We start from the raw sequence: 26,898 nt of genomic DNA on the forward strand, positions 1-26,898 counted from the left end.
ACCATCCCCTCGCAACTTTGGGCGCCTCGGATTGATATCGCATTAATTGCACTCCGCGCGTCTCCGACCATTATACACCGAGCGATCGACATGACACGGTACCACGCTTTGCACTCTTACGTGCGTTTAAACACGCGGCCCGATTGCGATTTGTCGCTGCTCGATCCTCGTGGCTTGCACGCGATATCCACTGCTACTGCTATCAGAAGCGCGGGGTGAAACGGGACGGTTTAATTCAATAATATGTACCTGTGGAACACCCCCGAGCGCCCCGACACCACCTCGTCCCACTCGCGTGCGTTGACTTAATTTTTACCGCTGTTTGTTGCGCGTGTCTCGTTGATGACCATTGATTGATTTACTTCTATCGTTAATTTAACATATTAGAGAGAGTTTACAAAGTGTGTTAAGTCACTGCTTTTTTTACTGCTGTTTCTATCGTATTTACTCTATAATACTAGGGTATGCAAGGAAACGATTTTCTTCGGTATCTATAGATGATAATAATGAAAAATATATATACAAGAAATTTTCGATGAAATAAATTTTAATCAATAACAAGGAAGTATATATTTTTCAATCATTAAAGAGACAGTACTTTTAATGCAGAATTTAAAATTGTTAAGATATGTTTATTTAAATTCGGACGATATTGACGTTTAATCAGATTTTTAATTAGCGCAGAGATTTCAATTCGAGTTTGATTAAGAGTTCATATATAAAAGAAAATGCAATATTTTTTAAACATTACGAATATCAGGAATAGATGTAGCATGTCTTGTAACAAAAGTATAATACAATATTAAAAGCGAATATTCGAAATTCGAAAATTAAAGATACTAAATAATTAATAATTAGATGTACAGAAACAGATGTACGCCTTCTAATTTCCAGATAAGACAATTATTGGTTAGCTGAGAAATAATTAAATGCAAAACTAAATTACAAAAAAACAAGCGAAATACACGCGATATCGATTCCATGGCCCAATTCGGCCAGCAATTAAGAATAGCGCACGCGATTGATCGTAATTTTCCCTCTTTCTCTCTCCCTTTGCGACGCAGTATGTGTGTGTGCGGGTAGAGTTCAATTTAATTCGATAATATTACCTCGAAGGCGCGTAATATTGTGCCCTACGCGCGATCGCGTGAGTTTCTTTAATTTTAACCCCCTCCCTCTGCGTCTAGCACGCTGCGAGATCGAAGGGGTATGATTACTTTTGCGTTTCTTCTTAACCGCGTGTTCTTTCATTTTTTTTTTTTTTTTACTTTAACCTTCTTCGATTGTGTCTTTCCTGCTCAGGATTGATAAAATTGCCCCGTGCTTGGCCTCTCATAGACAGAGGCAAATTAATGTATGAAAATCAATGAAATTTGGAAAAAATTTTAAACTCTCGAAATTTATATAGTATATTGCATGACAAATAGAGGAAAGTACATTTCCTATTCCATTATTTTTTCACGGAATCACTAAAAATGATAAATTTTATATCTTAAAAAAATTATCACGCGTTTGTTTTAAATACGCGCTAAAATAATTTTACCTCTCGATTCTCGTAATTAATCATTGAATTAAAAATCTCCGACATAGTTCCCAATTTCAATTAGTTGGAAAACAATGGCGCTTTCGTCTATTTACTCGCAAATTGTTGACATTGAAACAATTGTTATCTCTAATTTAGCCTCCGATACTCCTGTAACTGAAGCGCAGCGCGGTACAATATATCGATTGTGTTTACAATTCATAAATATCTAAGCTTCACTACATAATTCATGCAACTATTTAGCGAACCATGTAATGTGCAAAATGAATATTATATTCTGGGGTTAAATATTGCGGATAATATATATAAATAGGAAAGGGTATTAATTATTATATATACATATATATTGTATATATTGTATTGTATCTATATATACACATATGCGCACGCGGGTTTCCTCGAAATCAGTTAAACGAAGAAAACAATAGCGCGAGAGCACAAAGCCTTTATCGAGCGTTGAGCGAATTAAATCCTAAATTATTCGCGGGCAAGGCGAATACCGGGATTCCGCCATAAAGTACCGTTTGTTTCTGCGCGGTGGAATTCATTTCGCGTTTGCGCTCGTTCGCGCGAAATGTCGACGAAGAAAAGCAGCCCCCGAATCTCGATTATACACGATGTAAATGTTGCTTCCACCAGCGACTTTGTAATTTTCTGTACTCATCCTAAGCTTCGCAATACATCATCTTCTCTCTCTCTCTCTTTCTCTTTCTCTCTCTCTTAGAGGAATTATATAAATTATTACACATCTCTTATTTACATTATGATTCATATTTTATAAAGAGCATATTCGTCATTTCTATCTTAAGTTCTCGCGTTATATTTTATATTAAATATATTTAAAATATATTTTCAGTATCAAGTTTCAGTAGAAAAATAAAAAGAAAAAGAAAGAGAGACAGAAAGCTTGAATAACATTCTATAATTGGACTGAGGATTGGGACTGTCAAAGATCTGTCATTTGAGAGAAATATCCGATGCTGTTTGAAATACTCGGTATCAACATCGTCGGCATAATCATAAAACGAAACGAGGGGGAACTGCAGCAATGATGAATCCGTCGAGTGCTGTTTCGAAAATGCAAAGTGAAATAAAGAATTGTGGAGCGCGAGACGCGTTTATTTTCGCACATTGCGTTTGTTGGAAATCCGTGAAACGTGCGCCCCATAAAATCTTTAGAGAATCCATCCGTCCTCTCTTTCCTCTTTTTCTTCACTTTTTTCTTGTAATTTATATTGCCGGATTTGAGCTGTGCTTAACGACGCTGTTGCGCCAGGGAATCGTTTAAAGTTGAAATCTCCTTCGTGATATAAAAGAGCGTTCCGTTCGCGTTGTTAATCTCTCCCCTTCAATCGTTCAATTATTTAATCACTCGACTGCGATCGAGACTTTCTAAGAGGTCAAAAATTATGTTAAAAATATCATCGGATACTATCGTGAGTGTTTCTGTATCACGTGGCTACGTGATAATTGCATTATTAATGCAGCTTTTACATGAGTAATAATATCATGTGGTCCACGTATTGTTAACGTATTGTTCCGCAAAGGTGCGTTTAATTAACGATACATATCTAATTACTGCCTAATTTTATCTAATTCACTGGCATTGCTTAAATGTTCAATATTATTGAATATTCATAAAATATTTGTCCATTTGATTCCTATAAGTGTTGTCTAAAATTAAGTTTGATGTACAATTTATTTTTATAAAATATTTTTTAATTATTTATCGTTTAGTTTTTTCTGAATGTACTCGCGATATTCATTACAATGTTTGATTATTATTCTTAGAAGTATTATACCAGAATACTATAAATTTCCCTTTCTCTCATCTTTTTCTATAGCCGTTCTCTATCTGCTTTTCTGTCTCGAGCTCTGCAGTGGCACGAGATATAATACCGGGAAGAAATCGGCGAGGCGGAGGTGCAGCTCGTACTCTTAGATCTCGACTCGTGCAACTTTAAAGTAGTTTGTGTCTACCGGGCTGCGGTACATAAAGGTTCCATACGCGCCGTGTATGCGGGCGCTATAAACGTTCCTGGTTATACCGGGTGTGTTCGTTTATTTACGGCTTATGTATATATTGTGTATACCCTTCGCGGAAGACTAGAGAGAAAAAGAGAGAAAAAGAGAAGGGAGGTCGCGCCCGTTTCCCAATTTCTTGCTTTCCAACTACACTGCAACGCGTGCGAATTGTGCGGACTTCTCGGTAAAAAAAAAGAGCGATTTATCGCGCCGAGAAATTCGAGACTGCGTGCGATGTGCGCATCACTATCGATCGAAGCTCTCTCTCTCTCCTCGTCTCCACTGCGCGATGGCACGAAATTAGTTAATTTTTAAATATACGATAACGGCATACTTTTGTAGACAATTTTTGTCGCATTATCTATTTTTAATTAATAATGATGTGACTTTTAAACTAATAATAATGTTTCATAATTGTGCCTAAAAGTTAATTGTCGAATTAAATTGTATTAGCATATTCATAAATAATTAGTATTTGTAGAAATAACATAGTAATAATAACGCACCATCAGCGAGCGAAATGCTATTTCAACAACTGAAGCATATTCCACGAGTACAAAATAACAGTTCAGTGTATATAAATCGATTAACACAGTTTCAACCTATTCATTATACTGAATTAAGTTTATATTCCTGCAAGAGCTATTTTTATCATATTTTGAATATTTAGAAATTTTTTGTTTTTACGTATATGAAATAAAATACTTGGCCCCTTTTAAGTCAATTTTTTTTTAATATAGTACATTAAAGCAATATCGTTCTGAAAAAAATTTACGGACAAACCGTTCATTAATATCGCTATATATATGTATATATGCAACTTATAACGCGTTAATCAGAATTTTCGCGCAATTATGTCAGACGTGAAAACACGAAAATTATTTCGCGAACGATAAAGGTCACTCCTTTTCTGCGCGCTTGGTCGGCTCATTAGGAACACCGCGTATTTAGGTAAGAGCATTCCCACGCGCTTTCAAACAGACCTCAAAGCTTTGATCACTCACACGTGTTTGTGAGAACCGACTGCCTGCCTATCGAGGACGAAACGACGGAAGTTGGTTTTGGAAATTGGAATCTGCTCGCACGCAAAAAAATTGGAAACGTGTGATCTCCAACGAAATTTTTCTCGAGATGTGGATCGGCGAATCGTTTACATAACGGTATAAAATGGCGGATATTAATCTAGACGATTGCCTTTGAAAGAATTTTTATAATATAAGCGTTGTTCTTGAATAAAGCACTCTAATTAATGCGTCATGCAATGTTAAAAATTATATCATGATGTACATATAAAATAAATTTTTTATCGTGGATGAAGTTAATGAATTAGCAATTACAGAAGAGAAATATGTGAGGAGAGAGAATGTACGCGAACTTATGTATATGTTTTATTAATTATTTGGCCTGTTTCTTAGTTCCACATCATATTTTATGTGTATTTGGTCTTTGTTTCTGTTTCTCTATTTTTTCGCAAATATACTGCATAATTGAATATTATTCGGCGCAAACTTAATGAAACTATAAACTATATAGAAGTTATTCAATTATTTAATTAAGGATAACGTGTGCTTCAATGTTCGACAATTCGATTAAAAGCAATTTTCCAAGAATTTTCTTACAACGGCCTAGTTTTATTTCATCGATATTTCATTATCATCAGATAATTAATATTTGCTTTGTTCCGCTCACTAACTGAAATTTTTATTCGTCTTAGTCGTTATCGATTGGAAAATACGCATTTTCATTTATTTCGAATATTTCGCCCGCTTATACATATAAAAAGATGAGGATTATATTTCGTAGAGAATTAATGAGATTTTTTTTGTGTCAAATTATTTGTATTAACACTCAAGAAATGTTTGTATAACTGCAACTGACAAATATACTAATTGAAGTAATATATTAAAAAATTTAAACTTAATAGCAATTATAACAGTTGATTATATAAAAAAAATTAATTTACTATAATATGAATATTTAATATTAATTTTATATGAATTTTATTTATTATTTATATTTTAGTATAAATATAATTTCTTGCTTGGATATTTTTATTTAATATGTTTTTTAACTGCTATTATATCTCTTTAGACGAAAAATGAAAACAGTGTCTAAAATATATTTTGTGTTAGTTGCAAATTAAATTCATCACATCACGTTGGAAAGTCTAGACGACAAGTTTTCAATTCCATTACGATAAACGTTCTCTTCGCAAACTGATATATATATATATATAATGTGGATTATATTTGAAAATAATATTAAGTATTTAAATGTAGTCCACGTTTGTGAGTTGTAACGTGATGCTGATATTCTATTTGCGAATGAGAAAAATCGGTCAACGAGATAAAACGCTGGAAACTTTTATCTAATTATTCATAAAATATCGATTATTGAAAAACGTTCCCCGTTGTCATACTCGGACAAATCTAAAAAAATCTCACTTTTATCGAAGAAGATTTATTATCGCGTATACTGTCATTGTCCAAGACATTCATGAGATGAAAATAAATGATTTATTTTGTGATATTTTATATCAATATATCCAGTTTATGTAAATATCTCTAATAAATTTATATAATTTGATATTTATTGTGAAAATTGAATTGTATTTATTTATTAGTTAATAGACTGATACTAACCGTAATAATAAATCAATAATGTACGAGTCAGTAACGTAGCATAAAATGCTTCCAAAATTGTTATGTGAAAATGTATAAAGTTGTTTAAGGCTTTTTTGGCACAAATGATAAATATACGAAAAGATAATACACGATTTATTGACTCGACTTGCAACTTCCTTTGATGCGTGGATTATTTATCGCGACATTAATTTTCATAATTATTTCTCCAATTACACAATGCTGAATAAATCAAAATCGAATACCTCTAGCGTTAATTATTCATATCATTTTGGTTATAGCTCTCATATTTTATGAAACGTCAGTGCGCGATTATTGTCACCGTTAAAGCTATATTTATGCGACAGCTCCGCTTCCGTTTATAAATTTTGACAAACAATTAAAAAACAAGCGAGACATACAACAACAGAAATATTTCAAGTTACATGTATGTCTTGCTAAATTTATCAAGAAAATTTATCTACGATAAGCGGCGACGATTTCGTCGTTTCCTCGACAATGTGCGAAATGGATTTCGGTTAATGCATTTCCGGGAGAGCATTTGACATGGCATAAAGACGATGTCTTTTGTCTCGCGAAACGTGCGTGCAAGAGAAACCACATAGAAGAGTAATTTGAATCAAAATACATATATGCAGATACGCGAGGAGGCAAGCAAAGAAGAAGTTCAGGTAGTCGGAGCTTCAAAAGGGAAACTCTGTATCAAATCAAGTGTGCCGTAGTAATGTGAGATACACGAAAATTTCTCGAGCAGGTCACGTGTTGCTCAGTCAACAGAAACATAATTTAAAGTTAATATTTCCTGTGGTACGCGAGCCGCGACGGAGAGAGAGTCACGAACGTCTAACATGGACCGCGTTCCCTCGTCATGTAGGAAGCGAGCTTCTCGCAGCAGGCACGTGATGCGAATTATATTTCGCAGTCACGACGTATTAGCTAGCACGTGATGCGACGAAAACGTATATATATCTACAATGAGCGTGGAATCTCGCAAAAGATCAAAAGCGCAGACGCGCAAATATCCGTACTTGCGCTCGATCGTTAATATGTCTGACCGTATGGTCGATGTTTCCACTGCAATCTGGCGCGAGGAGCCGTGACTGGGAGGTTTTCTCATTTCATTTCGCGCAAACGCGGATATTTGTGCTGCCGAAAACGTTGCGATCATTCATCTATCTATATAGGGGAGGGGGTTTTCTAGCAGATGCAAGAGCAGGGAAAAAGGGGTAGCAAGAATTTGGAAGCTCGAGTCGAAAGTGGCGCGCGTCGGAATTTACGATCGTGGCGCCTCGACTTCCCTCAATATGGCGAGCAGGCGCAGCGAGATACAACATGCACATGCACACACGAAACGTGTCCCAAGTTTTCGCACGAGGTCGTAAGGGAGGTTAGCTCCCCTTCTCAATTGTACCGACTTTCACCCGTAATCGTCGCGGCACTCACGACGACACGTCGGTCCTCGTAGTAGGTCACTTGCGCGAAGCTAATGTCCCTTTGCGAAAGACGACGGAGAACGCGTGGCGAGACGAAGCGCGCTATTTTACGGGGGTTCTGCTCTGCCGCCAGTCGGCGGGGATTTTCCGGACACTGAGATTTGTCTCCGGTGAGAGCCACCTCACCCCCGAGAGGCGCTGCCGACCTCCGATATTGATTTTCCGAGGGAAAACAGAGGTGTATCTATGATATCCTACCGACCGAGAGGCGACATCTCTCTCTCTCTCTCCCTTTCCCTCCCGCCTCCCTCCCTTTGCTCTGCCTTTGTACGTTCGTTATTTTTTTTTCTCCGTTACACGAGAAATGATTCAATTTTGTCTTTCGAAATGAAAAAATTATATATAAATTTGTTGAATTTTTTTTTTCTATTCACCGTTTGTTAAAATGCGTTATGCATTACGCGTGGCGCGGATTACATTATGCCGTTTTATGTTTCTGTTAATTCTCGCGCAGGCTACTGAATTACGTCAAGTAATTGTAACAAAAATGATATGTACACACGAACAGTATACGTACGTATAGTCAAAGTCATAGAACGATAAAAAATTTATTCTCGCGCACCGCCCCGGGGGACCTTTTTCATACATTTACTGCGTTATTGCGAATGTTGTCGCCAAATTATTACCAGACATTTGTCCGTTAATATTATGAAAATAGAATATTCAACGAAATATCTGCGTCACTGTTTTTCTCATAAATATTCATCCCGGCATAATTATACCGGGCAACAATGAAGCGTTTTTTCATTCAAGCTTGATTACGCGATTTAATGTAATGCATTTTTGTCGTCCATATTCGCGAAAAATGAAGAAGGGGGGGGAGAGGGATAAAATCAATGCGCTTAAACTCTGTTGTTCGGATTAAGCAATGATGGCAATCAAACGCGTTCTAAGATTAACAGAATAGATATGATTGAAAAAAACTCACGGTGTTCTGTCGGTGTTTTGCAAAACACGTGTAGCGAATGTTGACAGAGAAAATAGTCCCCGAAGGATTTCACCTAAAAATCGCTTTTGCATTGAAACTAAAAAAAAGGGACGAGAGAAAAGAATAGTCACCCGTCGAATCACATTCCCTCTTCGCGCAAAGTTCGAAAACCCTTCCGGATTTATGGGCTGCCAAACTTTTCTGCCACAGATCTTCACTGTGAACGATACTTAAGCCGTTCCTGTCTCTCTCGGAAATGGTTTCCGCGGCGTCTCACGCTGGATGGAAATTTTTCAAAAGCGTCGACCGGGAAGAGTAACGGGATGCATTCGCTACAGTAACATCCTCCCCTCTTCCCTGTTTTCCATCTTTTCTCTCGGCGAGCTCGAAACGCTCTTTCTCTCGACACTCTCGGGGAGAGAGCGTTCGCGCGTCTGTGACCCGGTTTCCTTTCATTCGTCTCGATTCACGAGGTGAGACGAGAAGGACCTCGTCGCATATACTCGCGTCTGCGTGACGGATCGCAGGATCGGATCGCTGACACGTGGAATATCACATTGTCATCATCCCTTCGTATGAGCGAGCACGAGGGCAACGTATCAATCTTTGGCTGCCAAAGTGGAACCCAACGCGAGTCCGTAGAGCGCTCGTGTTAAAACATGTCTGATCATATGATAGATTTTTTCACTGCAATCTTCGCAAATGCGCGCTACGAGGATAGACTCGACTACAAGTTCTTTTTTTACTTCGATCTTTACGCAAACCCTAGCATGGATTTTCTTAATATAACTTAACTTGACAATTTAATAACTTTTTTAGTAATTTAATTTTTTTTAGTAACTTAATTTTTTTAGAAATGTGTGCTCCTGAATGTCGATTTTATCACGAATTACAGATAAAAATAGTACATAATTCCGAAATATAAATGGGTCATTGCGGCGGATAGAATTTTGCGACTCAGATAAAAAAGGCGAGAATCGACCATAATAACTTTTGACTCTGCAAAGAATCGAGAAATCTCCTTTCTTCTCTAAAAATACAAATTTGCTTGTGGATTTATTTAGCATTAAATAAAAAAAGTTGTTTGTTTAAAAAATGTACGGTATACTAGTTTTATTCAGGATTTATTATATTGTATAATATTTTTCATTTTAGAAGATTTGGATTTTATTATTAATATTAAATGTGGATATCTAATTTGCGATTTTTGAATAAAAAATAAGTTTTACAATCCTTCTATCTTGAAGAAAAAAAATTCAGTTGTGTGTGTCTTCATTAAAACTGGCTGTCCAAGTGAGGGACATGACTACTTGACCTCTCATCGCTCCAGGCAAGAAGTACTTCTACCAGGTTCGTCTTAACGAGCCATACGTTTTCTTATTTACAAGAGCTTTGCACGAGCTTGACCGTGAGTGACCGAAACGAAAGTGCTTGTTTGAAATAATGACGGCCATAGAAATCGAATAATACACTCTTTTCTCGTCTCTTTCTCGTATTTACAACAATTCACATTTTTATCTCGTTGAGGTCTTTTAAATTATAACGTAATGTAATAAATAATTTAGTAACGTAACGTATAATGTTATGTAAAATTAAGTTACCAAAAAAGTTATTAAAGTGTCAAGTTAAGTTATATTAAGAAATCAAATTATTAAAGCCTCAACTCAGACGCATATATATATTTTTATTAGAGCGATCAGTCTTGTTTCTTACGACAGAGATATCACAAAATGTCAATTACACTTTCTTGGAAAATACCGGAGAAGCCCAGAAGGAGGCGAGATAAGAAGCGAGAGAAGGGAGGCAGAAACGATTTAAGGAGCGTAGAGTGGACTCACGCTGGAACTCCGCGGGGGAAAGTTGCCGCACCGTGTCTAAATCACAGTCCTCGAGGAGGATTACAAGTTTGGCGGGTTGTTGCCGGTGTACGGACCATCCTTGAATTTGCGCCGTGACAAATTAACGCGGGGGGTAGGAAGGAAAAGAGGAGACGGGCTCGCGCGACTACCCTCGTGAAACTTCCACCTTCGCGAGGCGACTTCCCCTTCGACCCGGTTGCGAAAGAATTTAAATGGTAATCCCGGAATAGTATCGTACTTGAGAGACGCGGTAGAGAAATTTTAGCGTTCCCGCCTCGTCACTGCGCTCCTGAAGAAGTTGTAACTCGCGTCGCTTTAAGCCCCCTTTACGCCGCAGTTGCTTGATAGAATTACTATAGAATCGTAAACACGCGGGCAAGCGTGAAACATTTCGCTGTTTAAACATTCGTATCCGCGTTAAATTGATGCGGCTTTACGGTTGTGATTTATGTATAAAATGCGATTTCGGAAACGCGCGTAATATGCGAAAATCCGGTTTCCGGCATATCGCACATATCTATCAGCAAAGTGCGGGCTATCGATCAGCGAGTTTGACGCCGCGCGCTCGTAGAAATGCAATAAGTAACGCGGGCGAATTGAAACAAATTTAATAAGAGCGGTCCGCAGTGGTTAGGGGGATGGGGGGGATGAGGAGGGAAAAGCGGAAGGGGGAAAAACGGGGCCGCGGATAGTTCGAAACTCTCGATATTAGCTCGCCGCGTTCCAACTTTCGAACGTGCCGAACCGCACCTATTTGAATTATACATTACAATTCTGCGTGAGCAAGAAGTCCGAAACGAAATTTGCGGCTCGTATACGCTTTAATCGAGATCAATATTTCAGCCACTTTCCGGAATAAAAATGTAATTATTGATTTAGAAAAAAAGGGAGAGCGTTAGAAAGTTATGAGAGAAATATTTCACATGCTAAATATATATAGGTATGTCGAGCATTAATTTTTCTCTAAAATATGGAAATTAATAGAAATAATAAATATTTGCTGTAATGCTACGTTACTAATGAATAACGCAAACATGAGAAAACTCTTGACCAGTTATTAGCTATTAATATATTCAAAATATATATGTGATATGTACAACGTATTTTATAATAATATCGCGCAATATTCAATATTCATTGAATTTAATATTTCATAATCCCACGGTAAAATAAATGTTTAAATAAAAATAATATCCCGACATTTGTTGCAAGCCATAATATATAATAGATTTTGAGATCATGTGTACTGATAATGGCAGAAAAAGCAGAGTAATTTTTGGCTACTTCTGCTATTTCAAATTAAAACTTGCGAACCAAAAATTCCGCCAGAAAAGCTTACAGTATCCGGAAATGTGTGTTTCCACCATAAATAAAATCTCCGTAAACATTCTCGCGAATTAATCTCACTAAAGTTTGCACACGCGGTGTGCAGGACCAACACTTGAGAGCTAATTACAGCCCTTCTATATTCCCCGGCGCCATTACTGTTGATTACGTTTTACACGTAGCACTCGCCTCTCGTGAATAAGGGTGACTGGACGATCATTATTAACGGCTGGATTTCGAGCGTAATGCCAATGTGTAACGTGTCAATCTGCATTACATTGACGAGCTGCGGGCACGGTGTTGTCAAAACGAAGAGGATCGATTCGCGTCTCGATTTGTAATTGCTTATTCGTAACATCGTTGTAACAAGCAAAATAAATTCACGTGCTCTTTGCCGGATTATTAGACAAAAGAGAACATCGTGATTTTTCACACACGGGTACTTTTTCCACAGAAACAAATTTTCCATATTTTTAAAAATTATTTCAATGTGCGTAGATGCGCGTTTTAGAGAATTAATCAAATTAATTTTCCACATGAGCTGACATTTATGTAAAGAATATAATAATCGTGGTATAGTCGATGAAACGTAACGCCCACGATTGTTTTAACGCGATACAATAATACATGTACATACAAGCAGCGGGGAGGAAACATGTGACATGCGTGGTCACGTACGTGGATGAATAACGCATTAGCAATAACAGCGTTTCGCAGATAAAAGTGCGTGGGTGGTCTACGGCAGGCACAAAAAAGGGCGGACGGTCCGATTCTCTTTCCGGAATGGCGTCCACCTCATTTTCATGTCACTCTTAGTCATCCCGAGCTGAACAAGGGATTCGGAGATCCCTTTTGCGTCGGGTTGTCTTCCTCCTCCCTCCCTCCTTCCCTCTCCCCATCCCTCTTCCCCATTACTTTCTCATACATACAATTAGCGTGGGACTGTCCGCGAATTAGCAGCGTGACATTTTACGACCTGAAGAGACGACAGTCGTCGCGCAAATAGCTGGTCGCCCGGAAGATGTTTTTTCGTCTCACAATCGGTCTGCGCGAAGGTGTCTTCAATTATACGTACGCGTATTCTCCTTCGACGCAAAAAAGATCACCGGACGTGTCATTTTCGAGACGAGCCAATTTCGCATCGTTACTCTCGTCCACGCTCAGATTCTAATTACAGACGGCATCTAATCATTATTATTATTATTAATGCAATCTATCAATCTTAGCAAACTACTTGTATAATTGGAATGGTGAATTTTATAAAATTAATTGTCTATTCGCACCTTTATTTCTAACATGTATTGTAACGATATTTTTCATGCTTTCGAAAATATTTATTGCAGAATCTTTAATAAATAGTTTCACCGTGTAAGTTATTTCCAAATACAGTTTCATGGCACGCGTGCATTGCCGTGATCGCTCTCTCATTAGCGTTTATAGCATTCGGTTGTGCGATGAATTAGTGTTATTAGACATCGCCTAATATAGCTACCTGAAGCTTTGTCATCCCGCAACAGGTGGTTATATCGAAACGCCGCTATCACGCACACGAGACGCAATTCATGCCGAAGAAGATGGCTACAGTGTTGCGCGGTTTGGATGCAATTTTTTCCTTATTAATCGCGCGTTTATTTTTAGTAATCAGCAGAGTCGTTAGACTAATACGACTCGACATTCAACAGGGTTTCAATTACGATAATAAATAATCCAATTAAAAAAGAGACCGCCTCTCTGAAATGTAACATTTCCATCGTTCCGTGATCGAAGGATTCCTATTTTATAATATATATCACCATGATTATCCGTTTTCAACCCTAAGCTCCTAATCATCGATCGTTGATACCTGCCAATTATTACACTAATGGCCCCTATAATCACTGGGGATGTATCCAGCGCGATATTGTTCGCTTGATCATCTAATATATCACGTATAGTCGTGTGTCGAATGACCGTCAGATTATCTCCTAAGTCGAAGGGGATTCGGTTAAGGGGTCACGCTCTCACGCCCACTTATAGGGATATAATCATCCATACTATAAATTACGTTTGTTGATTCGACGTGTTATTTATCTTGTCTCGAAAGATAATTTTCCGGAGGGCATCAAAAGCACAGTTTCAGAGATATATTTTTTCTTTTTATAACAACACCGCGAATTAATTTACGGCTTACTCTATAAAGTGAAATTCGGTTTCGCCACGGTCGTGATTTTCTTACGAGATCCCTCTTTACCTTTGTCGAGAAACGAAGCGTCTTCACGGTTGCTTCACCAAAGCGATCGGGAAGCAGAACGTCCCGAAATGGCATCTAATTATGTCGCAGAGTTTGCGAGTGAAAGCCGATATTACGTAAGCGGTAATCCGATAGGCGTAGTTAAACTTGCTAAGATCTGTATCATCAACGTATTCTCTTGGTTACTGCTTTAACGACAGCTTTAACATTGTCTCTCTTCCTCCATCCCTCTCTCTCTTTCTCTTGCTCTTTCTCTCTTGTAACCGGATGAGTGGCATATCGAGTGAACCACAGTTGCGGTTTCGCGTCTATTTTGTTTACCGGAAACGATCGCTATCAATTTCACATTTGCCCTTTAGGACTTTAGCCTTTAAAGGACCTCAAATGTAGTTAAATGTCAGAAGCTTTCAAAAAAATTCAAATGTTTTTATACTTGTAAATATGTATTATATGATATAAATTGCAAAGAAAAGTCATCATAAAAATCGATGCAGCTCGTATTATACACATTTAAAGAAAGTGAGAAAGAGGAGGGGTGGAGGGGGAGAAGGGTAAGAAAAGATAAAACAATTAAATGGAGCAGATATTTCCGAAGTAATGTTTGCCAGAATCAATTTGCGATCGGCTTAATTGCATTTCAATGCAGTTTTCAGTCCATCTTGACGGCGCGATTCAAGGGATTAAATTGCGCCTGGGGCTTCGAGGCTCAGTTGCACACAACTTCGACTCTCTCTCTCTCTCTCTCTCTCTCTCTCTCTCTCTCTCTCTCTCTCTCTCTCTCTCTCTGTTCAAATTCGCACATTCATTTCTGCGTAATGGCAATTTTGCATAAAACGCGGGTAGCCGGTGATCGTACCCGCTTATCGAATCGATTCGCGCCCGCCCGCGGTACTCTGTGCGTTAACACGCGAGTAACTTCTCTCTTCGCGCGTGCATCGCATAATGCGTATTTATGCTAACGGCCACCGCCGTTGGCGGTATCAGTTCCGTTGCGCATGCAACGGGTTGTATGTAAATGCGTCACATCGTGCACCGGAGCGATCGCATGCACTCGATGATTCGTATGCGTCGAGCGATTCGCCGTATCGCACGAGGATGCGAGGACTCTGCGTTTAAGCCGTTTACATCTAACGCGATTCGATTCCCCGCGGAATCGTCGGAGGTTGTGCTTTTTCGACGTCTTTTTTTTTTTTTTTTTTATTTACTACAACAAATGTCGCGCGAAAACGATAGCGAATACCAAAAATGTAAACGGGTCATTTATCCGCGAAAAAGCGCAGTAGGTGTGTGTGTTGGAAATATTTACGTAGTGTCGTTCGACAAATTACATTTGCGATACGAAACAATGTAATGCGTATATCGATGACGATCTTTGTTTACAGTTAAAGAGCGATTCGCTTTACACGAGTTGATCAAGCATCGATACAGAAAGAGTGCGCAAAATTCTTTTTTTTCCTTTATATCATGATCCTTTATACATTGAATATTTTGACTGAAAATTTTTTTAAAAAGTTATGCCAAATTTTATGCGACTATTTCTCGACACAGGTTCGATCGAGTTTATACAATTGTGAAACGCAAATAATTTTCAAGTAATAATATATGATGTATGTACGAGTAAAAGCGGTTTGTTCAACTGATGATGCTTTTTTTCATCGAAATATATCAAAATAAAATGTAAAACGTATTTTGCGCTTTGGCAGATATATATATATATATATATATATATATATATATATATATATATGCCGAGTGATTTGCATTGATGCAAGCCATGTACGTTTCCGCTGCGTTTGTGTGCGAATATAGAGACGACAGGGTACCACGCGAATCGTGTACAGCCAAATTGGACGGGAAAATTTAGCGGCCTGTTTCGCGAATCTCGGGTGTCCCTATCGAATGGGACACCCGCCCTCTCTTCCATTCCTGATCGACCCCCTCGTCCTCCTTTCGCGATCGTGAAAAACCGAAACCCCGTTTTCGTACCACTCGAAAATCGCGCAAAATGCCGCTCGTTGCTGAGTGCCAATCAAGTGGGGAACTCAAACTGTCTGCGAATCTCTGTGATGCAAAATCAATCCGAGTGTCGAAATCCGGCGTAGTCGTTACCTTTTCGCGTAACGTGTCGCTTCGACGACCATCGGCGACTCTTGTCACTCTTTCCGCCAACATGTCGACCCGTCATTCTCCTCTGTGCGATACCGATTTTTTTCTCTTCCTTTTATCGTCAACCGACTATCGATTATTCTTTCCATACCGTGTCATTTCGTCCATTGATGTTTATTCATCCGACTGTCATTCGTTACAGTAACGCGGTTAGAGAGCAAATGTGGGAGAATATGTCAAATTAGATATATGATTGATTAATGTCGTACTGCTTTTTGTAATACAAAACCGAATTATTATAATCCGCAAAACAATTCCTTCGCTACAAAAAAAAAAAAATAAAAAAATGTCTATAAATGCAACATTTTCGTATGCACGAATATATCTTCCGAAATCCCCGTAATCACCGTAATCAGTCCCTCGATATATTCTCGTTGAGTACGAAGTCACATGCATATGAATATGTATATAATTGTCCTTATTTAAATCCCTTCCCCGGGACGGCGCGCTCTTATTATGTGCAGCATAATAGCGGGATGCAGCACAAAACGCGGCGTCACGTAATTGCAGTTAACGCGCGGACGCCGAGATGAGACCAGCGCTCAAATCAACTCGGGCAAGTTAATCAGCTCGTAACGGCTTCGTGATATACGCGGTATAGTTTAAATAAGGTGTGCACGCGGCCCGAAATAAACGCACAACTGACGGATAGCTCACGGCATCGTTGCACAGACTCGCGCCGCGATCTCTTTTGCAATTCCTGTTCGTATATGCCGCGCTTCGCCACTTTGCAGAATGACATTTTCGCGGAACAAAGTGAATGCTGGAGGGAAACGAGTTAATTGCGAATAGTTTAGTAATGCGCAAATTGCCCGGCCGAGCGTTCATAATGGAACGTTCACGCAATGGTAACCGTTGCGTACCTTTCGGTCAATTGTCGTTTGGCCGTGTAATTAGTAACAATGTTATTGCAGCCTTTGATTGTATCCTATCGTAATACAGCGTATCGAGCACAAAGAGAAAGAGAGAGAGAGAGAGATAAAAAGAGAATTCGCGTATATATATACACAGACGACTGCGGTTCCTTTCACACACCCGAGAATCTACTCTCGAATTCTCTCTTTTCCGATATTTAAAGCATTAAATTGTATAAATACGCGAGCTCGACTCTATCGAGATCGTCTATTGTAAAAAATTATTTAACGTTATAAAATTTTATTGCGATATAAATTACTTGTCTATGATCGGGCAAAGCGACTTTTGTCGTACAGAGACAAAAAACAAGAGACGAGACGTCGTCGTCGAGGATTAATGACGGAAGCTTCACGGATAATCATTGCAACAATCCGTGAAAGAATCGGAACGTCGTGCGGCTCGTTAAAGAGACCCCCGGCCAGAGGTCCTTTGCAGGCTTCGCAGCATTTTACCGCTGCGAGACAAACGAACGAGGGTGAAATATAAAGCGAGGGGCGCAATAGCGTTACATCGCGTACACGAGAGTAACGAAGTTCGATGTAACGTCGTTTCGCCGGTCGATCGAATGTCATCGGCTCGTCCATACCTGGACTGGGGAGCTAGCTGATGAGCGGGATTAACCGGAAGCGAGCGGTTCCGGAAGACGAGTATACGAACTCGAGAAGACGGTAGAAGGGAAAAGAGGGTCCGCGCGGTCGATTTAAACCCTGTACGGCCATTACCTTGCGTCCACCTCATCACAGAATCCCCTTTAATCTGCCCCGTGAACGTTTACACCGTGGTGGTTAAAGCCTGAATTTATGAAATCTCGGGAGAGGACAAGCGCGGGATGTGCCCTGTCGTAGACGGCAAATCCCAGGATGCTGTCTTATATATCTCGTTTTATGAATTGAGGAGGATGCGCGCGTATACATAATGCGAATGCAGAAAATATTTCGATGGTCTTTCAACAAATTCTTTTAATGTACGCGGCTGAAAGATTACCGTTAATGCATAGTACGAGCATTTTTCTGGTCAAAGAAGATAAAATTCAGATGATGAACAAAAAAAAGTACATTAATAATTTAATAAAGATATTTTATGAAACGAAATATACTCATGAGATATTTCATGCATTTATTTCTACATACATTTTTCATATCCGACCTATACTTTTGCTCTAAGAATAATTCTTTCTAATATTAATAGAATATAGATAATTAATAGAATAAATTGCATTTTCCTTCTTTTTTATGCTTTCCATTTATACGATCGATATGGCTTTACTGGCCTTAAGAAAGTAAACAATATTTTCACAAAATTATTCTCGTCTTAGTGTAGCTTCATTGAGATTAGAGCGAACGAGGCTTGTCTGATTAACCGAAATAGATTGTTTTAATAGAAATCCGCAATAGCAGCACATAGCCAGGAACAAAACGGAAGTCTCCGATGCGGATATCCTGCATGACCGGACCGTCGCAGATTTATTCGCGTGTATTTTGCTGCACGGTCGATTCGATGACACGGCCGATCGGTCCCGCACATGTCCGAGAACTTACTGTACATTCGACGAATGTACGGACACGCGATCACGAAATGAAATTTGTCCCTTCGCGATATATATCGGGAAAATTTTACGATATGACACAACGTTCGACGTGATTGTTTTTTGGGGGGGTGTTTCAAACTTGCATAACAAAGATAAAGAATATTGAAAAATATCGAAAATATTTTAGTCATTTCTAATTTTTTAAATTATTTTAAGTATCAGGAAACTTTATCCCAGAAGTCAAGGGTATACAAGCCGAAATATCCAGCATAATTGTGAGATCGTTTGCACGATGCACAAATAATCTTAACCGCAGGCGTGTATACATCGGATGCAGAGGTCGTGGAAAGCAGAGGCGGAGAATTGCAAGAGAGATTGGAGGGAGACGCCGCGCCGGAGTATATCGAGACAACATTTGATCGCGAGTTCCGTTCTCGTATAGCGAGCGAGGCTTGCTTGCATTGCAGGTCGGGGGATCGGTTTGCTGGCGGAATCAGTGCCGCCGGAAGCGCATCCTGGAATCGCATCCTGTGTCCCCGCTGCGTTCGCTTTTCCGCGAATGTTACGAGGGGATAGGTACCCCCGTTACAAGTCCTTGCTCGGCGAGCGGGTCGGGGGTGGAAGGTGGTACGATCGTGATGTGAAAACGTTTCAACGAGTGCCATCCGCGCGGGTTAGCGATGGTGGATGAGTGAAAAAATCCTGCGGGCGAGAGCGATGTGATCGTCGTGAAAATAAAGCGGAATAGCAGTTGATTATGCTGGCGGAAGTAAATTTCTGGCCTCAATTTTCGCAGCCAACGTAGCGACAATTGTTTGAAAAAGCTTTTACATTTTTTTTGACAGTTCGATGCAAAAGATTTCTTTAATTTGATAAAAATACTTGAATATCTTTATCAGAATTTTAACGATCTATTTCTTCATTTATAAATAATAATAGTTATACAAATATTCTGTACGGAGAAAATATTTATACTAGAGATATATATATTCTATCTATTGGCTTTAATGTGTAACGCAGGCTACTACTCTCAAGTTATAGTTGATTACCCTAACGCAATTAACAGCATGATACACATGCTCCTTCACTTCTGTCATATCACTTAATGTCACTTCACGTGATACCTCTAAGCTTGATGTTAATGCAGTAGACAGTCGGCTATTTATCATCGTAACAAATTAATCATTAACCAAATAGAGACTTCAACAGTTTCGTGCTGTTGCATAATATTGTTATATTTAGCGACGTGGCAAAAATTTACATTTCGCTATAAATTTCTATTATAAATGCAAAATATTTATATACAGTAAAAATTAATTACGACGTAATTGGGGGTACAGTCTTTAATATGTAACGAATAAAACGCATATTGTGTACATAATTCACGGTATACTTTCCCATTTTATACAGATTTGGAGAATTTCGTGGAAAACGCAAGAGATGAGATGCGCGCGAAATTAAATTAAAATTTCTTGGACAGAGAGAAAAGATACAAACGCGATTTTAACGGGATAATAATGCATCTCGGATCTGTAAGCGGAGAACGGAAACAGCGAAGCAATACGGGGGAACCAGGGGGAGGGAAAGAAATGTCCGGACGGAGAACGCGCGGACGGGAGAGATAACCGACGAGATAACAACGGGACGCGTTATCGCGCGACTGAATGGCACCATTACCGGTTTAATATGGCCTCTCATCGCCGCCACTGCATTACGCTACGATGCGCTTTGCGCGCGCGCGCGCGCGCAAGTGCGTATGTATACCGAGACAGATAGCTTTTCGGGACATTGAGCGCATCCTGTTCGATTGAACATCCTGGCAGCCGCGCGCTGATTCTATTTGCCGGACATATGCGGCCCGTATCTATTCAACGCTATCTGCTGCTATTCGTAAGAGCCCCCTTTCCTTTCCTCTCCCCCTCACCGGGGGGTGCCGGATTGGATTTAATTACCCGCTCCACGCGCTCGTTCCGCCAATATGTCCGCGAATTAAGTACTCCAAGTCCGTTCATCGAAGTTTAATCGCTCTATTCTCTATACAAAAGGAATATAAAAAGATGTATATGCCAGCTAATTATTGCCAGATGCAGAGATTGGCTATGATATTCCAAGTTACTATTTATGCAAATATATTCATCGATTGGTTAATCTTTAAAATATATATATATATATATATATATATATATATATATCTTTTCAATCTTTAAAAGAGTAATCTTGATATTTATGTCTATTATGATAAATTTTAATCAAAATTTAATTTTATCGATGCGCAGATAATCATATTACATGAATTTTAAATTATTGAGATATATGGAAGGATAGAAACGCAGAGATAGAGTATGCAAATCTACAATATTGTATGCAAATGTTTCTAATTGTGTATACACATTCGTGCCCAAGAAGCGCCATTCGGCTACTAATTATTTAAAATGACGTAGAAATCTGCGGTTTTTTGATAACGAAATTCACAATTAAAATGCATCGTGTAATCGGCCCCTTTTCGCTCGCGAATCTTCCTCCCGCGCGTTGTACGGTTGACAATACGTATTACGTGGCATGCACACGAATCGATGCAAAGCTAATGGTTCATGTCAGTTGTTTTTTTTTTCTTTTCCTCTTCCTGTGAATTTTGAATGACCGGTTACACTGTCGACATGAGCCGACGCAGGGGAAGGGGGTTTATGTAATATCGTATTTATTCAAATTGACCATTAGACCCTACCGCTCGTATACAGACGACAGCGAGTACGGCGAAATAAATGGACTCCTCATGTAAATCAAATTTTCTTTCTCGGACATATCAATATTTACGATGTCACAGAATTGCGCGTCGCTATACCAGATATCTGATAAGCGGAAGATATTTGTTTGTCAATCGATATTTGCGCATAAACCGTCTATTCGTCTCTGCTTCAATAGTACTCGATATTTCAGAAAATTGAACGAGAAAATTTCTCTTTCTGTCTTCTCCTTATTCTTAATAGATTGATTCATATTGTTGTAAAGAGTTCGGAAAAAAATATTTTTCGCAGATTCGAATCGATCCAACATTATTGGAAATATGCAAAATATATTATTTGCGCGCAAACAGATGAGGCCGCTTTAAAAAGCACAAAATATGGTCGAAAATATATTTATGGGGATTTATGCGAGTTCAAGCACAACGTTGTCGGACACATTATTTGTGATATGTGATATTTAACGATGCATATTATAAAAACGTGGATGTTGGATATGGCTTTTTTCCCATATTCATTAAAAGTTATTCATCGTTGAAATGTGAGATATAATATATATATATATTTTTTTTTTCAAGCTTTGATGATCGAACGAATAATAATCTGGCGCAGTGCAATACGCGCGATTTGACATCGAAGTTTTGACTGCACATGTGAACGTTTATATGTGCATGTCTGTGTGTGTATCTATTAAAATCGCCGCGATTGTCATCGGTAATATTCTGCTACGTTTTGCGCCAGACGAAATTTATATCCGTTGACTCGATTGTTGCTATACACTAATTTTGTCACGTTCAACGGGCAATGTGTGTTGTAAATAGGGTTTGACACGTGCAAATGCGCGGGACGATTTTTGGCGAAATGTTTGGACGTTTGCCAGTCGATTCGTATATATCTATGCCGACGTACAGACATACGGCAATCGATTTTTCCAGCTTTTTCATTGGTTTCACATTTCGCTTGCTATTTGATAAAATTGTATTTGATAAAACCGTAGTCTCTATTATTGTGTCTGCGCGCTCTCTTCTCGCTTGAAAATACAAATAACAAATATATTATTTTCAGAATAAATATATATGTTTTTCAAGCCCGTCATCCCCATCCTCCCCATTACAATTTATTATTATTATAAATTTAATTTAAATTTATAAATTTAATTTAAATTTAAAATCCTTAACGAATACTTTTTAATGGAAAATTTTCAATTAGATATACATAAAAAGATACACCTTCGAAGGGATGGTCCATGTTTCCTCCGAGTGTAGAGAGAGGCAAGCTTGTTATGTTTCTATTACTTCGGGATAATTGAATATCGATGATAAAAATGTGTAGAGATTCGCGTAAGAAAAATGATATCGATACTCGCTATCAAAGAATCGACCAGAAGCGACCAGCGACAATGCCCTTGTCACACGATTATAAATTCGTGAATATGTAACGTAGCAAGGACACGCGGCTTCCCTTATGTACATTCATATCATGACATAAATATTCATACGGGTTCAACGTGATACCTGCGGTGGTTGGCCTCGCGCAGCGTCCTTTAAATTCCAAAGCCGGACTCGTAAGAGTCCCGACATATAGAGTGAGTGAGAAAGAGGGAGAGATTGGCTCTCCGATCGGTACGTAAATCGAGTATCGCGTGAGCATAATGATAGTGCCCTAACGTCGCGATGACGATAATGACGACGATAACGCTGGCGATGCTGTAACGTTAGCATATCGGATCGGCCGAAGCACGTGATACATATTTTGTCCGAGGAGAAAAAAAGAGAGAAAAACTGGTCACTTTCTTGATATTTATACGTAACTTTTTTCCATATTATGTTGCGTTTATATTGCATTACATGACGCAATTCGCATAATAATGCCACGTGTTGTTGACGCCTAATGTCGATAATGATCTCGATAATGGGAACGAAACTCTGTTGATCAACGTTGATATACGAAAAGGTATCTCGTTCTTTTACATCGTTCAATCAATATTTTCGTAAGAAACGCGTTTGTTTGTTGGGTTTTCTCGGATCACGAATGGAGGATCGAGAATACTTGAAGAATGACAAATTGTTTTTTTTTTTTTACGAATCAGATATTGACGCTTAATTTTCTGGTTGTCTTTGATAATGTTGAGCGAATGGTTTGATATAATTAAATCGCGTGTCTAGTACGAAAATCAAGTGCAATGAGAATCATTTTTAATATCTGACAACGTCAGCTGCAATGTCGGGTTCTGATTTCGAACTTTGGGGTCTTTCGTTTCCTTCGAAATCCCCCTTACGTGAATTGCAAATTCTCCGCGATGAGTTTGTTTCCGCGATCTCTTCTCGTATTTCCCATTCCTTTCCTCGTGATCTCGGGCAAGTTACGATTTGGGGATACCTTATTCAATATTAAACTCCCGTCTAACAGACGGTTGTGAAAGTACGATATATTCATCCGCTTTGCATAATATGCGCGGTTCGTGATATTATGATGCGTATAAACCCGTCGTTGACCAACAATTATGTCCCATTTTCCAATATTACGATGAGAATCCCTTTGAGAAGAAATTTGATCCTTTCGTCATTATTGTAAAATAAATTGTTACAAATGTGTTACTTTCAAAAATCACCCAAATCGACAAAAAGACAATTTTATCTCCACGAAAGGATTAAGTTAAGAAAGAGAAAGCGAAGGGAAGAGAGAAAGAGAGAGAAAGAGATTTACGGTGCAGCCGCAAATACGGCGGTTGTCCTTCGGTTTTCCGACGAACGACGACAATTGCCCTCCGGAGAGCACAGACGCTTCGTAAAACCGGAAGTAAAGAGCCACGGCTCGAAATGTCACGGGGCTCATTGTTCATGAACGCGCGGGAACGGCCAATGGCCCACGGCGTGCTATCGAACCAGAAACCGGTGATCCCGGCCAACTTTGGCCATGAAACTTTCGGATTAACGTTCACCCCGTCCGACGGTAATGTTGAAAATTCGCTGGACGGGGTGAATTCGCTGTTCGGTTTTAGGACTCGCGCGCACTAAATATGGTATCCGTAAAAGCTAAATAAAGGTACACGCAACGCGTAAAAGACCTCTGAAAATGGTTTTATAAAGAATGCATTATAATACAATTTACTCTCCCTCTTTTTCTCGGTACTGAATAGAAAAATTTTAAAAACAGATTAAATTAATTCATTCGAGTTTTGTCCGTCGATTGACCCGACAGTATCTCTCAAAATGAAAATGAGATTCCGTCAACACCGCATTTCGTACGAGATTTAAGTTTTCAGCGTTTAATTAGCTGCATTCGAGGAACGTAGCGGGCTGTAGCAGGGGGTTAAGTGGAATAGAATGCTAAATGCGCGACGCGCATAGGAGTGCAGCCCGATTTACGGGATGTCCATTCTCAGGCCGCGAGATGCAATATGTTTACAGTCGACGAGAACATAAATTTATGATTTATGGGGACACGAAGGAACGTAGCGTGAGCGTTCCCGGAATTACGGGGCAATGCACGTTTATGATTCGTGAAACACCTGTTCATAGTCTATATAAGGGAGAATGCGTACTTGCAGAGTCTAATCGAGCCGGCATAAATCCATTATATACGTAAGTAAATGATTTCGCGTTAGATTCGAATTAAGATAAAAAATAATCGGATCCATCTCCTCCAGTTGAACAATCAATTTAGACAACATTAAGATTCATAAATAAGATTTAATAATAAAATAATTAAAATAATATATATATGTCTAAGAATTAAAAGTAATATTTAAGAATTAAAAATAATAGGTACATAGGTATCTAATATAATCTAAGAATTAAAAAATATGCCTTAATAATAAAATAGTGATAACGAAGAAACTTCAATTTCTAATTATGTTATGTAACGTTAATTAAAATTGACCGACCTGAATGTGAAAGGATACGTATCAGAAAATAAGTTTAAATTGCTTTTTCACGGAAGCTCAGTTTGTACACATGTACGTAATTTTCAGAGTTGAGATTCCACAAATTTACTAATTTAACTAATTAAAAGTTGCTTTGGAATTAATAATAATAGCAAACACACTTGTACTCTTTCGCATAACGCATAGACTCTTCGATTAAATGGCCACCCATAATATATTAATTATTATTTGTTTCTAAATATTAAAAAAATTATCTACCTAGCTATATAGTTAGTAAATAATTACACGTTAATTTCCACTCAATATGTTTCTCAGATCCCAAAGTTCTCTCGGTGTTTTGCAGAGACGATATAGTGCAATTTTGCCTCGCGAATATATTGTATATACTATATGTACGTGTGTTTGCGATGCACACGCGATGTATTTGTTATAGTCTATCGAAATACCCTCACAGACGAGTCGCGGTGAGTTTATGATTTAAGGTAGCAGCATGTAGGTTTACGGGTCGCGAAGAAATATGTGTGTAATTTCTGTCTATGATCCTGTTGTATGCTGAAAGACTTACGACATAATGCCGAGAGCACTCGTGCATGTGACAGAGTGATACACCACGATACTGTTTTTATCGCAGATAAACGTCCGCCGTGACGCAACGACGCAACAAATTTTGTATTTATTTCGCATTTATGTTCGCGATACAAATAACCGGCGAGGCAGCAAAAGCCGCGTATATCAGTCGTTCGGCAGCACGGTATCGATTTATCACGTGTTATCTTTCTCAAAATTGTATTAACCGAAATTTATTTGTTTGTAATGTTTTCCAAAAATACCCGAATTTATGTGGACTGCTAGGACGGCCATGTGTCCATTTTCTACGTATAATAGAACGGAATGAGAATTTTCCGCGAGAGTTTGCTATATTCTCTTCATACTATGCTTTTCCATTTGCTATAAGTGATTCATTTATACGCGCGCGGTAATATAAATTTTACATTTATTCGCCGAAATGTACTCTCACACGCAGACGTTGATTACGGTTATTTACGTAGACACGTTCAACGCTGATCTAAATTCAGGAACCATTACGACGGTAATCGCAAGAATTGCCTCGAGAGTTTTCAATATTCCGCGCCACCCGTCGTTTCCAGGACCTCTTGGTCTCTCTTTCTCTCGCTCTCTATTTCTCTTTCTTTTCGACTTTGCTGTTTCGTGCTCGTAAATTACGCCTTCTACGCCGGGACGACTAATCAAGGTTTCGCCGAACATTCTTGCCAAGTCTCGCGCGACGCGAAAATTCTCCGCGTAAAGGATGTCCGCGGAGTTGCGGCGAGTAAATTCCCTTCACGCCCCAGACAACTTTTCGCAAATGGTCATGCGGCGTTTGGCCCGCGCTGTTTTGACGTTTATAAATAATTCTCCCTCGGCACGATCTCGTCGCCGCTGGTTGCGGGAATAGCCGGCCACGTTGTTTTATTTCGCGGATAGGTTCGCGAAAGAGAAGGGAAGGATTGGTTCGGAGAAGAGTGAGGAGGGTTTTACCTCGAAAACTTGGCAAACCCGCGGGATCGGATTTGCGGTTGGAAAAGTGCGCCAAAAGGTGGTGGTGGCGAGAACCT

General features: G+C 38.9%; 1 protein-coding gene across 5 annotated transcripts in view; it reads right to left on the reverse strand.

Moving 5' to 3' along the window:
- LOC145935685 (agrin) overlaps window positions 1-26,898 on the reverse strand; it is a 495,549-nt gene that overhangs the window by 159,493 nt on the left and 309,158 nt on the right. The gene's annotated exons all lie outside the window — the stretch shown is intronic.

The sequence above is a fragment of the Prenolepis imparis genome, unplaced genomic scaffold, assembly GCF_030444845.1.
Source record: "Prenolepis imparis isolate NDT839.2.m4 unplaced genomic scaffold, iyPreImpa1.0 SCAF_4, whole genome shotgun sequence".
NCBI classification, from domain to species: domain Eukaryota; kingdom Metazoa; phylum Arthropoda; class Insecta; order Hymenoptera; family Formicidae; genus Prenolepis; species Prenolepis imparis.